The sequence below is a fragment of the Thunnus albacares genome, chromosome 16 (assembly GCF_914725855.1).
Source record: "Thunnus albacares chromosome 16, fThuAlb1.1, whole genome shotgun sequence".
NCBI lineage: Eukaryota > Metazoa > Chordata > Actinopteri > Scombriformes > Scombridae > Thunnus > Thunnus albacares.
The window spans coordinates 13,114,137-13,130,084 of record NC_058121.1 but is presented as its reverse complement, the minus strand read 5'-3'; the positions used below and the strand labels follow the sequence as shown (position 1 = coordinate 13,130,084).

At 40.6% G+C, this 15,948-nt stretch overlaps 1 protein-coding gene across 3 annotated transcripts in view; it reads right to left on the bottom strand.

Annotated features, from left to right (window-relative positions):
• wasf1 (WASP family member 1) overlaps positions 1-15,948 on the bottom strand; it is a 65,797-nt gene that overhangs the window by 45,230 nt on the left and 4,619 nt on the right. The window contains exon 2 of one of the 3 annotated variants that reach the window (XM_044377283.1): positions 3,249-3,480. The exons of the other annotated variants lie outside the window; for them this stretch is intronic. The gene's annotated coding sequence lies outside the window, so the exon portion shown is untranslated. The remainder of the gene's footprint in view (positions 1-3,248; positions 3,481-15,948) is intronic. 3 annotated transcript variants of the gene reach the window in all.

The window sequence follows — 15,948 nt, the reverse complement described above, 5'->3', positions numbered from 1 at the left end:
GCACATGTGCAGAATGAAATAACATGCACAAACACGCTGCAGTTCTCTGACAGCAACCTATGAGGTTGGCAGAAGTTCTCATCAAAAACGCTATGCAAACACTAGGCCAATATAACCAAAACATCCTCACATACACACACAGCAACCCCGTGTTAGACAGTACAACATCCCCGAGCCCCCGACCTCCCTCCCCTCCCATCACTGCAGATCATGTTGGCAGAACATATCGTGGCATGTGCCAGTGTGTCTTTGTGCCAATTAAAATTCTGTACCAGCCGGCCCAGCAACCTTTCAGCAGTGAGATGACACCTCTCAGGCCCTCTCACCAGTGAGGTGCTATAACATACACACACAGACATCTTGTTGTTGGGCTAAAAATACACCTGCAACTCTCGTGCTGGTAACGAGGTTTTCTAGTAGTGGGAAACTTTGCAGAGTGCTTATGGTGAGAGATATGGATACATGATAAACTTGCCTCCTACCTTCAATTACTCTGAATTTTTGTCTGCGTTGTGTTTCTCATGATATTCTCTCTGAAACACTGCCTACATCTACATAAACAAAGGCTGTTCTGTGAAGTGTGAAGCTTTTTTTTCCCCAAGTTTTCCCCCCACCTGAGCTCAATCGTTCGGTCCCTCCGGTTTGTCTGTCGCCATTATTCATGTACGTATAAGTGGTCCCAATCAAGCAGGGGTGTGAAGGAAGCAAGTCATTTAGCACAACGCACTGCTTCTCCTCTTGACACAGCCAGCACTGATCAAAGAGAGCATGCTGGCACACTGGCACTCAGATGGTATTCAGGTACTCAGATGGCATGTTTTCACTGACTGGCTGGCTTTCTGGGTTGTTATAATGTTGGCTGCCAGCTGTAAACAATTTTCAGGAGTTGCTTCAGACACAAACACAAAAAAACAACTGCAACACTGACCACTGAAAAATGGAAAATCACAATCCCTGTTATTTTATGTATTTCATTATCATTAACAATGTCATATGTATCCTCAAGTTATATGGCTGTCTTTTTTTTGTTCATACAACTCTTTGGAGAAGACAGCAATGAAACCAAAGTTTCCCCTTCAAATATTTTCCATGCGTATGAATAGAAATCACTGAGACTCAACAATGGCTTACTGTCCACTATATTGTATTCAGAGCATGATCAATGACCAACCTTATACTGAATGAGCAGCTGGACACAGCCTGCATTGTATTTTGATACAAAAAGATTAGATTGCTCTAGACATTCATTTAGCAAACATGGTTTATCCCACTGTAGACATGCAAAACTAAATATTCATAGACATCTGTGTGCCAACATCAATGAGTAGAGTGTCTGATGAACAAACAGACTCAAAGAAGTTTATCTGCTGAGTGCACAGAAACCCACTAGTATGAATAATGAAAGCAAGCTGCTCAATAATAAATGTCTGCATGCTCGCACTGTGCAGCTGCGCTTGTTTGGCCTGTGAGGGAAATTTTATTATACCAACTCCCTCGCTGTCCATACAGACGTGAAGGACATGAACACAAACTAACCACTGCAGCAACCCCCTGTCAGCTCCAACAACTGATAACACAATCAGAAAAAAGAAAAGAAAAAAAGTGACGAAAAAACAAGCACTCATACTCGCGAGCCCACAGGAGTCCTATTTAAGCCAGCCAACAAGCCTGTTAGGAGGGCAAAACACTTAAATAAAATGGACATGTCTGCCAAGGGAAACTTGAGCTGTCCATTCATTGCTTCCCCTCATTTGGTAGTCAATAGAAATTGAAAGGGTGTTGTCCCTTAAGAATACACGACTGTGCTCGGTCACACAAGATGAACCCAGTCTCTCCAGATACTCTGTGTACCACCGTGTGTACGTTCATATGCACTATTTAATGCAATTTCTGCATGAAAATGAAGAGAGTTTCAAGGTTTAAATAGACTTATGTTGCATGTTTTAAAAAAAAAAAAGTTTCCAGCTCCTGTGCAGAGATGGAGGTTGTCCAAAGCTTTGAGGGGGGAAAAGTCTACCACAGAAAAAGAGAGAGTTCGAGACATACAAAGAGAGAGCGAGAGAGAGAGGGAGCTTGAGGCAAAGTAGAGAAAGACGAAAAAGCAGTGTGGAGAGAGAGAGAGAGAAAGAGAGAGAGAGAGATCGATCATCTTCTCTCATAGAGATCAATGCCAGAGTCCACACCAGGGGCTCTGTGTGTTTCAGGGCAGGGAAGCAGGATAAGAAATGAGAGAGGTTTTCTGTTGGGGGGGCGGGGGAGGGGGAGTAGGATGTGATACCATCATTGATACTGCAATTTTTTCAATATATTGCAATATAGTATGTGCTGTGATTCAATACTATAGAATGTGCTGTGAATAGCTGTTTCACATTCATCTGACTGCTGTAAATATCCCAGAGAGGAACATGTCGAAATCAATTATACTTGGGTGTAAAGAGCTGCGAATTGCAAGACCAGCTTTTCCACATCTGAAGTGCCCTTTAATCACTCACCTTTTCCATTTTTGTCACTTTATCACCTATATTCTGTATCTACATGGTCCTGATGGGAAGTTGCAGATTTTGAACACTGTGGACAAATTGTTCTTCTATCAATTATCCTTTGATCAACATCTAAAAATATGTCATGGTCAGAGAAGGAATAGAGAACAGCGGTTTTAAAGTCTGGTGATATAGCTTGGAGGCAAAGTGTATTTCAGTCTCTCATGCACCACTGCCTCCTGAAGAAAAGGAAATGTGTAAACACAGGCAAAAATCTGTTAAATCTCTCTCTTCAAAAGGTGTTGACAATAATCTGGCCATTTTTAACAGCGACTGACGAAATTATCTCTTCCTTTTTCAACTGTTGATCATCTTTTAGAACTTGCTGTGAACCAAATAAATGAGTTTTTTGAAGTTACAAAAAATGTCAATTCAAAAAGATTCAGTCGATAAAAGTGTTAACATGCCATCAACTTTGATCTTTGAGTTTTTACAGGCTGAAATATCAGAACAAAAATCTCTGCTTATGTTAAAAATCAAAGCGTGAGACAAAGTGCCTGCACCTGGAAAGCCACATGCTGATAGAGCAGGGTCAGTCAAACCCCAAAAACAGATTAAACAACCCTTTCACAACCATTCAGTCAACCGAGTGGAACTTGGCAGCGGCGCAGGGATGGATATGTGAGGAGGAAAGACAAGAAGGGAAGCAGGGAGGATTTGTGGGATAAATTGGACCGATCACACAACGCCCAGGGCAACTGTGCAAACCTCTCATAGGCTGTCTCTTGAGTTTTTGTGCGATGTCACAGGCTGTATCTGTGCACAAGAGATGAGTTCGGGAACAAAGTGCTGGCAGACGAGGGTGCTGATGCTCAGTGAAGGTGCCCTTGCTTCGAGGAGGCCTGAGGCAGTGCCAGTGGGTACAGAACAGCAGGACTGACCAATGGGATGGCACAAAGTCCTGGTGTGATCAAGTCTCCATTGTTTCTTTTACAGCCAGCTAAAAAGAACCATTTTAAATTAAATATGTAGTAAGTTTGAAGTTTCAGTTTTCAGTTCAATGCACACACAAGCAAGCATGTCAGAAGTTGTATTATAATACACTGCAAATTGAATCCCCTTGGTACTGGATTTTTGAGGTTGAAACCTTTTTTTTCCACATAAACACAACATAAACATCTTTTTTCAGTTAATTTTCATTTTTAAAAATACACTTGTCAGTGCTCTCTGGTGGACAAACTGTTTCTTAATTTACCTCAAACATACATTCAGCATTTTTTGCCCTGCAATTTTCTCGCTATGCATCACCCGCCATCACAACCATCACATAGTTTAGAGCTGCAACGATTAGTCGGTTAATCAATTAGTCAATAGACAGAAAATTACCTGGTAACTATTGTGAAGATCAAATAATCGTTATAGTCATTTCTTAAGCAAAAACACCAAAATCTTGCAGGTTTCAGCTTCTCAAATGTGAAGATTTGATGCTTCTCTGAATGAATATATTTGAGTTTTGGACTGTTGTTTGACCAAAATAAGACATTTGGAGACGCTACCTTAAACTCTGGGAAATTATAAGGGGCATTTTTTTTACTATTTACTGACATTTTATAGATAAAATGATTAATAGATTAATCAAGAAAATAATTGATGATGATGAATGATTGAATGAAAGTAATCATCAGTCGCAGCTATAACCTAGTTATTCCTTAAACAGTGAAAACCATGAATTCCATAAAAGTGCAGTTATAGTGTCAAATATAAAACTCAAACACCTTTTAATATTTCTGTTTAACTATACAGATCCTTGCATCACTGTCAAATAATGGATATATATATATATGAAACTTCTCACACACGCACACACAAACACATGCACAGACTTAGGGCAATAGGTGGTGCCATTGTGGCAAGCACGCAGCGGTTGGTCACTGTCCTCGGGGCCTTTTCCATCTATAGACACAGTATGCTCATTAGGGGTCAAAAAGGTCAGCTGCAGGCATCATGTGACCCATGTCTCATGACATCTCAGCACCCCCACACCACCCTTCAACCCCACGCACCCGCACACAGTCCTGACAGCCACGTTTAAAAATGCCACTGCAAGGCAAAATAGTTGGTGAACATTCTCTGCATGCAAATGGAAAAGAGAGAGCTGTGGTGGGAGGAAGGAATGAATCTCTGTGGAGTGAAGGGGGCTAAAGAAGACAAAATGTGGCCTAACAAGCTTGTCTTAACAGCACTGTAGAAGACTGACACAATTAAGGTCTCAGCCATCCACTTACTCTGCCATTACACTGAACAATGATAAAGACACCGATTTGCACTGCCTGCCAGGCAGTTTTCCCCAAGAAGCTGAATGAGATTTTTAGATTGTGGAGGAGTGTTACTTAAGGTGTCTGCATGATTCAATGCGCTATATTTAGATGGATACGACTGAGTACTGTGTATGTGAGTCCAGAGGATCACAATTGAGACACAATGCAGTCCTCCACTCCCCCAACTGACACACATATCCCACTCGTCCATATAGATTTGATCATGAGATCAAGCCCACTGCAGTGTCTTGTCTCTGGTGAAGGCGATACGGGTGATAATGGGACAGAGAGGATGGAGACAAAAGCACCTCTCAGTCCCTTTTCCCCCTCATGCGTTTGGCCGTCACAGGCATTGTGAGGCTCCCTGCTTGTCTCTTCAATCGACACATCTCGAAAGGGAGGCAAATCCAATTCTTCCTGCAGGTACAATTCTCTCCCCTTGGTTGCCTCTATTTTATTCCTCTTATCGGTGGGCATATTTCAAGCTCCAAGCGTTCTCTTCAGTATCGAGTGAGGTTGTGTGTGTGTGTGTGTGAGTGCGTATGCCTGCGTGCGTGTATGTGTGTGTACACAAACGTGCAAGTAAGAGCAAAAAGACAGACAGAATCCACAGCAGCTGTTATCACTACTCCCACACGATTCCTTGTTATCTATCCTGGTCAGTCAGACTTTGGCTTGTCTGTTGTCCCCCTCATCACTGCACCTCTGTGTGTGTGTGTGTGTGTGTGTGTGTGTGTGTGTGTGTGTGAGTGAGGATATCTGAGTTATCATGCCCTTGTTAGTCACAGTCATCGTTGCATCGCTCTAAAACCAAGAGCTCTCTCAGTCCTGTTACAATTAGATCAGCACCTACTCAGCTTGTTCACAGTTCACCTCTTCCTGTTTCCCACACAGGTGAGCCGTTCATCTCACTACTACTGAAGCAACTCCAGATAGTTACTAGATATAGATCCATATTTAAAATAGTTCGCCTACTCACCTGACTGTTGAATGTACATAATTTAAATCTGAAAATACTTTGGCCGACTCACCACTAAAAGTTTTTCCCCGCTTCAGGAAACTTCTGAGTAATTTTTGACCCTAATCAAGGGCTGGAAAAACATTTACTGCTCTACTTTCAAAACTCTTCATTAAGGTGGTCAGCATGTAATAAGATGCCCAGATGTCTACATTAAATCAGGGTATAACTGATTAAAAAAATGTATTTATTTATATTTTATTATTTGTTTACTTGATAGGGACAGAGCACATTAATAAACATCAGTATAAAATACAAGATGTAAACATGCCGGAGCTAACAAGAATGCTAATTTATCTCTGTAGTCCCTAGGCAGGTAACAAAAAACAGAAAGCAGTATAAGTAACAATATGCAAATACAAATACACAAGAAGAAAAAGACAAAATACATTGTGCACATGTCTGGTTAAAAGTGATCACAGCTCTAGTTTGCCTTAAGCCATTGCTTGAAATGAGTCTTAAAGGTGACCTTTTGGGAGATTTTTAGCTTAATTATGTATTACAGCTATTATGCAGCATTTCAATGACTGGACTTCCATGTGTGGTAGCCAGGTACTACATTAAATTAGCCACCGGTTTAATACATACTGCATTCTTCTAGTTTTTTTTAGTATGCTTTAAGAGCACCACTTTCACTCCCAAACGAGACTTTTTAACACAGCAGTATCATGATAAACTTGAATGGGAATTGTTTGCAAAAGCAAAATACAGAAAAGACTACTACTTAGTTACTCCTCTAGCTGACTCCGACTCCTTCTGCTCCCTCTCTTCCACTGTAATGTTAACTTTGTTTGAACTCACTGTAGATCTGCGACAAGACTAGTATTTAAACTAGAACAGCTGCAATTGTTAGATTTAATCTGCGAGACGGACATTTATCTTGCAAAAGGAATTATATCATATATCACAATGCTACAGAGAAATCAGAGCCAGTGGTAAATTACCAAAGAGCTGCACAGATCAGTTAATTGGATCATGTTCTCTCCGGGATGATGATGGACGCTGACTGGCCGATCATCTCAGGAGTTGGGCTGCTAGCAGCTGAGAAGCTGAGATGACCTGCTGGTCTCACCCGGCCAGCGGCTCCTCACATCTCCAAAAACGTCAGAGCAATTTTCCAAATAGGTGTTATTTGCATAAACTGACCGCACATTGGCAATCTAAATGGTTACTTTCTCACCTGAAAAAATATTTAAACTTAATAAAGTGACATATTAACAGTGAAAATAACAACAGCTTTTAGCCTGGCTCAAAATCTGACATCACTGCTGGTTGGTGTGAAATGCATTCTGGGATTCCCAAGCTTCAGCTGATTAATGCGGTAACTTCATCACTCAGTCAGTGAGTCAGTGAGTCAGGGACAGACATTCACGTTTATAGACCAAATCACTGTGATGTCACACTGACAACAACAGTCACTTCCAGGTAGACAACTGGCAGTTGATTTGAATTGCGGAGATATTTGAAATCAGCAAACTTGTTTTTTGTGTTGTCATCTTCAGCCGTAACTGTAACGTTTAAAGATATATAGTTAAACACAGTTGGTCCAAGCCAGCTGACGTTTCTGCTGTGCTTATTTTATGGACTGTGTTGCTTTGCTAGCATCTTTGTTAAACCAAATCTACCCAACAGCGACATCTCACCGCTGGTCGGACTAACTGGTGGCTTCCTTTGTCATAGTGGGAAGCCGCCTTACCACTGCTTTATTCATTTATACTTAGCTTAATTATAACTTATATTCTTCTTCGTTTACTTCTTTCCCTGCTTAAACTGACATTTATTTTTGCTTTGCGCCATTAAATTGTATGTACATGATGCAGGGGTTTTATATCCGGAAGTTATTATAAACAAACATTGTGATTGGCTCTATAGGGCTGGTCACAACTTGATGAAGCCTTCCAGCATAGTGTTGACTGCAAAACTGGCAGTCATTATTATCCTCACTGGTGGCAGTCAGCACTGACTGTGCTCCAGCTTATGTAAAGTAGGATGAAGGAAGGGGAGGAATATGGTATATAGACACGTGGGAAACAGACAGTGGGACAGTGGAGGACAGAAAAGGGAGGATAAACACAATGGAGAGTGAGGCAGATGGAAAAAGAAGAGACTCTGCAGTTAACAGAGGCAGCCGTACCAGGAGTGAGACCAGGCCTGTCTGTCAGGACCTATCAGTCCTCCTGAGGTTTAACTACGCAAAGCAGACCTTTGCCTCAAGTTGCCACTAACATTTATATAACCACACACAATAGTGAAATGACCTTAGACCTTATCCTACACTGCAGGATGGACCCACGTGGGCTGCGGTTACTGTTCAGCTGGAGGAGGATGGTTTTTCCTCCAGGCAGCTCACGCCAAGCTCGTTTAACTCCAAACACTGGTCTGGCATTTAGCCAGATAGGGCTGATTAAGACACATACATACAAACACATAAACAAATACATTTGTAAGAAAGAGTAGCTTGGTGCATACCCTTACTGACAGCTTGTTTTTATATATCTTAAGCCATAGTCTGCAGCTCACAGGGGGAGAATGTTGGAATCAATTGAAAATGTTAACCCAATATAAAGATCAGAGACCCCTGTCCCGGACTGTAGGGGTGGGTGAAAAAATCGATTCACAAATGTCAAAATCGATTTTCTAAATGTTAGTTAATAATGTGATGCACTCAGACAGTCTACAGCCAAATACACTAGAGATATCCTGTAGTTCATCTTCGAAAAAAGCAGCGTTTGGGCACATTTTGATTTAATGAGTAAATAACTACCTTTGCGAGATAAACGTGAAGTATATTGTGAATACTTAATACGCCATCACTCAGAGATAAACGTTAGTGGAGCGGAGCGGCAATCAGCAGTAACAAATGAGACCAGCTGACCAACACACACTGCAGCACTTAAACAACTTCAAACAACTCTGAGGTTCAGAAAATAACTCTGTGCACAGTCTGTTTCACCTCAAAAACCCTGCACCCGTTCAGCGTCTTGGACAACAATGGCTTTCCCCGGAGCTAACAGTGCAGCACCAGAGAGGCTGCTCTCCTCTGCTGGAGCCATGACAGAGCAATCCGCCTCCCCTTACTCCAGAGCAAACACAACTTCTGTTTTTATAAAAGACATTGAACCAGTGATGTTTTTCAGTAAATTATACTTTCATTTCATTATTCTCATACAGGCAGAAGACTGTAAAATGCTTTCAAATTAATTAATTAATGCAGTTAACTTATTAAAATCAAAAAGCTGCGGACCATTTATCTTAACTGCCAGTTATGTTTCATATTGCATTTCATTTGAATAAGGACACCAGTGAATGGTTTGGCACATGGTATACTGGTGTAAGATTGCGCCCCCTTTTCTATTCATTCAATTGAGAATCAATTTTGAATCAAGAATCGACACTGAATCAAATCAGATACCAAGAATCAGAATCTAATCAAATCATGAGTTTCCCAATGACTCCCACCCCTACTGGCCTGACCCATTATCCTCCATCCCTGTGCCCCCCTTTTTTCCTCTTGTCATCTTGGTTTGCTGTAAGACCCCAACAAGCCCTGAATAACATCACCTGCCAAATAGCAGCCTCGTTATTACTGCGGTCCATCTGCTGCTGTTAACAGGATTCATGCTGCACTACTTTCACTGCTCAGCGTGGTATGTGTGTATTCACACATCTGTGATTGCCTCTGAATAATTAAACATCAGTAAATGTTGATTTCTAGACTGTTTCACTGAATTTAAATATACACCTGCCATATTTAAAAGAACATGGAAAAAGTTTATGAATTTATCCAATATGAATTTTGGTTCATTTTCTTATAGTATTCAATTAGAATACTATAAGATGCGTTTTTATTTTTCACAAAGAACATCTGTAACACGTAGGTCAAGGCATGCTTTAAAAAAGACTTTTTCTTCTTGATTCAGATGCTGCCACTAGATGTGTGTGTGTTATTTATCAAACAGATGCACCAGCCTCAACAACTGTCATCTGAGCACACCCAGCATGTAGCCAGTGAAGTGAACCTCTCTCTTTATGCAGGGATGGAGGGACTGTGCAAATAACAGGTAAAAGTAAGTGTGGTTGGTGGTGCGTTCTGCTGAATTTACAAGGAAACAAAAAGCATCCAGAGCAGCCAAATCTATGTTCCTATGGTCTTCCAGTGATTCCTATGTGTTTGTCAGCTACAGTACCTTTGCACACCTACAGAGCCAATGCACAGAGCCTTATAATAATTTATTCACACACGTTCAATCCACAGAAATGATGACAGAGCACTTACTGCCACATTTGTTTCATCTGCTGGTATGCAATGAAAATGTCATTGACAGACCAAGTACTGTGAATGCGAAGAGACGATTTACTGAAGCTATTGGTTCAACCAGCCAAAAACCAATCAACGTTTCTCTGTAGCAGAGTATCAAAAGTTCTTCCAAATATGGTAAATAATCGTTTTTTTTAGTTTTTCACCTCTAACTACCATACAAATCATATAATAATGACATGGTAACCAGAAAAACATCACAGTTTTCACCTAAAAGTACCCATTCAAATCACTGCACTGAGCCCTGTCTTACTCCTCTTCGTATTTTAGTGTTCTGCGATCCAAGCTAAATGTGTTGGGCCAGTGGATAGCCAGCAGTGTTGTCGTCCATAAAAACAGTGCAGCGGCGAGTGGCTATGTCAAGAGGATGATGGTTCACAGTCACAGCTCACTGGCTTGCTGGTCGAATGGCTTCACTTGGACCTCCGAGGCAATGAATCACATTCACACATCTGCCGTCTTATGGTCCAGTCAACTGCGGTAGCACTAAATAAATGCAGAGGGATACACATGTGATCTCATGCATACACACATGAGCACACACTCACACTGATGCACCACTGCTCCGGAGCAAGGACAAAGAGACAACGCCTATGGACACTGTCCTCGTTATCATTACTAACATATGTAAGTGCAAATTTAAGATTTATGAGTGTTTTGCTTCTCTTATATAATAGTAACCAAGACACACTCCAAGCTGTAGGCATGTGCCTATAAATGAAGACAGTTATGTAAGGGACTGTTGTGTCACAGATAGACCATTCCCAAAGCTTGACTTGTGAGATTGGCTTTGATTTCATCATCACATTACTGAAATTTTAATATAGCTTAGTTAGGCCCTACAGAATATAGCATAAACATACTACCACCCCCATGCCTTAACATTTCTCCTGGCAGTATGTAGTCTCATTAAACCACAACCTCCTTTCATTGAGAGTCTATCTTTATCTTTTTAGATGCTACCTTCACCAGGAAAAATTTCCTGGCCCCTTTTTGACCCCTCTGCAGCAATGATTTGTCCTGGCGAACTGACAGCATGATAAGCACTGATAATTGTTGAGTAAAACTGTCAAGAGTAGATTTTCTTACTGAGGGTTTAAGTGAATTTGGCATATCCTGCTCACCATCAAAGACAAAAGGGAAGTGAGGTTGCATCCACTTCCGATCTTCCCATCTGAAATGGAGGAGAAGCATACACGGACGGCCTGTGCTGGGCTTCTATCCAGCACAAATCAGAAGAGCCTTGTGCTCGGGCCTCTCGCAAATCCAAAGCGGAGCTGGATGCTTGCTGTGAGCCGTAAATGAACAGCCAAATATTGGCACCTAATTGAAGGCAACAGTTGTCTGTGTGCACAGGCACCCCTGCTGAGAAATTGTGGACAAACACACTAGGACGCTAACTGGCTACTTCCCCTTATGCTCTCCTTCTCTTTTGTCAGCACTTTTTTCTGTTCCCTTCATCTTCCTTTTGTGAACCTTGGCCTAGCTCTTTCCTTTTGTAAAGATTCTTTATAACATTTCTATATATGGTACACAAACATTTTTTTTTTGTCAGGGACAATGTACATTGCAAAAAACATTGCAACAGTTTACGATAACATGATACAGATGTGTTTCATATAGGATTAGCCATGGCTAATTTGTGACCCCTGTCACTGATTAGGCCTTACTACTCAAAAATGGTCATCATCACCACCAAAAGTACATTAGTTAAATTCAGCACAGAATAAATAGTGACATTCTCATACATGTGACTTGATCATACAAAAATTACAATATTTACACCACATTATGGTCAGTGTTTTTATTTCTGTTGGTAGGGTATTCCAAAAATGTATCCCTTTTACTGGAAAAGATGACTGACCGAAAGTAGTTTTGCACTGTGCCACCCTGCAGCTCTATTGGTGTTTGATTTTGTGACATATGGATGAAGTACAGCTGGGGCGAGATTGTTCACACATTTAAAAATCAATTTGATAAAAGAAAACTTGATGAAGCTGTCATAACTGAGCAACTTGTACTTTTTCAGAATTATACAGTGGTGCCATTTAAGTTGTTTTTGATCCATTATTTTCAGTGCTTGTTCATATAGTGATGTAACGGGTTTGACAGTTGACTGTGAAGCTTGGCTCCATACAGTAACACAATAGGATAACTGTGAAAATATTATGGCATGCATGAACAGTTGAGCTGCCTTAAGCGGTATGTAATGTCTTATCATTCTAAAACAGTTCAGATTTGTCTTTACTGTCTTGTATAGCTTTTTAATGTGTTTATTAAATATGAGTTGGGTGTCCAAAATGATACCAGAGTATTTAAAATCACTGACTTTCTTTATTTCCTCTTGATCTATTTTAATTGTAAGCTTATCTTTTGTTTTCCTTCTCGCGGAATGTTTTTGAGGCACTGGGATAGACCCTCCATTTTGTTTGTTAATGTTTCTGCTGCTACACAAGGGGTTTTAGCTGATACATAAATGATTGTGTCATCAGCATACATTTCACAACCAGCTCTTTTACAGCATGTTGATAAATCATCAATGTATAAGCTGAAAAGCAAAGGCCTTAAGATCGAGCCTTGTGGAATACCCATTCTGGATCGTCAGGGGATTGAATGTTTTGCATTGATTTTTAACACGTTGGAATAAATATTAAAAAGACAATTACATCTGATTGACAAGAGCCGTGACACTGTTTACATAAAAGTTGGTAAACTCTTCAAGTAAAGGCGTGGACTGCCCGTCCACCTCAAGGTGTAATTATCAGTCTTTACAGCTTGAGCACCTGGTGTGGAAGTTGGTATGCACACAGACTATCTCAGTGGGCTTTTCAGATATGATGCAAACTAGCCAGTTGCTTGCTCTGAAAAATTAAATGTGCTAAGTTTGTTCAGAGGTATGTCATGGTTCATGGTGTCAAAAGCCCTTCTAGGGTCTGTTTAGGATAAATAAGTTCATTGCTTTCAAGGTGGTCAACCAATTGATCTGCAATAACCTTTTCCAGGTCTGTAATTGCCTACGTAGTCTGGTGCTCCAGCCTTACAAATTGGTGTGATGATCGCTGTTTTCCAGCTTTGTGGGAATTTACCAGTTCTGATGGAGAGGTGTATCAGATGCGTTATAGGTTTGATCAGGGTGGAGCTGTGTGTTTTGATAAGAGCAGTATCCAACCCAAACAGATCCTTTGCATTTGAATTACTAGACTTATTGAAGATTTTACCTACTTTCTCTTGGCCAACCGCCTTAATATAGAAAGCAAATTGCAATGAGTTTATCATTATAACCTGTGGTAATTTTACTGATTCAAAACTTTCAGCAAGCTCCCCCATTGACTAAATGAAGTCATTATTAAAATTTTCATTGACATAGTAAGACTGTTTCCAGAGGGAGGTGCTATTTTCTTTAGATTCTGCAATCAGTTCTGTAAAGTACTGTATGTTGTTTTTGCTTTGCGCAGTTCCCTAACTACCATATTTCTCAGATCCTTAAAAAATAAGGAGGTCTGTATTCAATTTGGTGGAGAGTGACTTTTTCAGTGCAAGATCTCTTTTTTTCGTTAACTGGCGAATATCATTATTCATCTTCACTTGCATTTAAAGATTTGTGTATATTTCTCAATCAGTTCTGTGATTGTTTGTTGTGTTACAACAGCTGTCTAGATCATTGGTATATATTTAATAGTATTTAGTTCGTTTTCAAATTGTGGCATTTTATTTTTGGGAATGACTGCATTCTCTGATTTATGTTCATTCATAGACATTGGTAGACACTGTTTTGTTAGTTTTCTGACAATCAGGGTGATGTTAAGAAAGGCCTCTTAATAAGTTATATCAGATCAATCATGGTTTTAGTCATTCAAGTGATTCTTGTTGGACCCTTACTATCTGTTGAAAATTATGTTATCCAAAAAAGAGAGATTCAGACTGAAATTTTGACAGTTTAAACAATTCATCTAAGTCATGACAAAATGAGATATCATGTGATGGTGGATTGTACAGGATTACATGACATGACATAACATGACAAAGAAGATTGAGGGGCGAGGGTGTTGAGCTAACAAAACATGCCCATTGCATCTTTTATTTTCTACCTCTTGCTTGTCTCTAATTCTTCACTGTCTCTTCAACTCTACTTCTACCCATTGCCAGTGGAGGAACTGAGAAGAAAAGTAAAAATCCTAATGAAAATGCAATGCGTCTGTAATTGAATACAAACGTCTGAGTCCTGACAAGAGGGATTCAAACTGTCGACGGGATAAATGTGCCTCGCCTCCTGTTTCACCAACCTCCATCAATCAACACACATCACCACGACAACAAGGAATTGGCCGTTCCAGCTCAATAAGAACCCATCAGTAAAAGAGAGGAAAGAAGGTACTGAACAGAAGAAGAGAGAGAAGCACAAAAGAGATTGTGGTGGAGTTTTTGCTTAACTTTGCATATTAAAATCTAGTAAAATAAACACATGCTCGGAGTGCAGCTGCAAAGATCATTTCGAAGTCAGTGAGCAGCATTTAGACGTTGATTATGCACAGGACAGAAATCGTTTGGTGACCCAAAGGGGCAGCTACATTACATTGTAATTGCTTTGCTAATATAAACATTAATACCCTTACCATAGACATATACACAAAAACACAGTGGCACACACACCCACGATCAGTACTCAAGCCAATAGCAACTCAGAAAAACCCTGTATCCAATTCGCTCCTGGACCAGACCAAAGCTACATTGTGCTGAGGAAGGTATCAGACTACATTTACCATCCAAACATACACATGACACCAGGGGAGTGGCCTCAACAGTCCATAGTTTACCCCATTATGTAGCTCATTTTGGCTTTCAGCTAAGAGAATAATCCAGGTCAGACACAGGACACCACAGAGCTGCATGGCTGTCACTGAATGACGAGTTGTGAGGGCTTTTTTTTTCAGTTTGCAGCAAAAAGTCATGAGCCCACGAAGAGAGAGTAGGCAGTTAACAATATAACAATGTATTTTAAGCCAATATTGCACTGACCTTTTTTCCTTCTTCTTCTTTTCTCTTTTGGCAGAGTGTTATCAGGTCTGAACCACATTTAGACAGTTATGACACCAAAGTTCTTGGCTTGAATAAATGGAAATTATTTTTAAAGCCGGAAAACATGAGCATAGCCTTTCTGTTTGCCAAACTGCAACCAGCACATATAAAATACAGCTAGGCTCAACATTATAAAAGCAAGAAAAATCCTTTCTAAAACTCACCAGAGCCTAAAGTGACGTGGCGAGTGACAGAAGTCCTGCATGTATTCAAATGCAGCGGCTGTGGTCATACTAGTTGGCAGCAGAGGTGTTGCATCACCGTTGCTGCCAGCATACGAGATAGATACGTGGATGCAAACAGACTTAGAAAATACAAAGCAAGTGACATAAGAAAAGAGAGAGATTGCAAACAGAGACAGAGGGGGAGAGGAGAGGCTGAAGGATGGAGGACAAAAATCACAGAAAGAGGACAGCAGTAGACATGATGTTCAGTTCCTGCACTTGAGTACAGGCAGCTCTTTGCTCAGATTTGTGTTTTTGTCCTGCTGGCGGTGGCAGAGACACAGTCAGACAGGTCTATTTCAGAGACATCCTGTCAACTCATTGAGAGACCCTGTCATCGCCCTCTCTTCCCCTCGGTGACAGTGAGAGAATGAAATAGAGGCTGAGAGAAGCAGAAAGGCAACTTAAAGAGAGACAAGGATAACAATTAGGTGAATAAAAGGTGAGGTAGGAAGTAGAAGAGATGATGGAGCTCTTTCCTGTATGATATTGTGTGGATATACAGATATTAAGT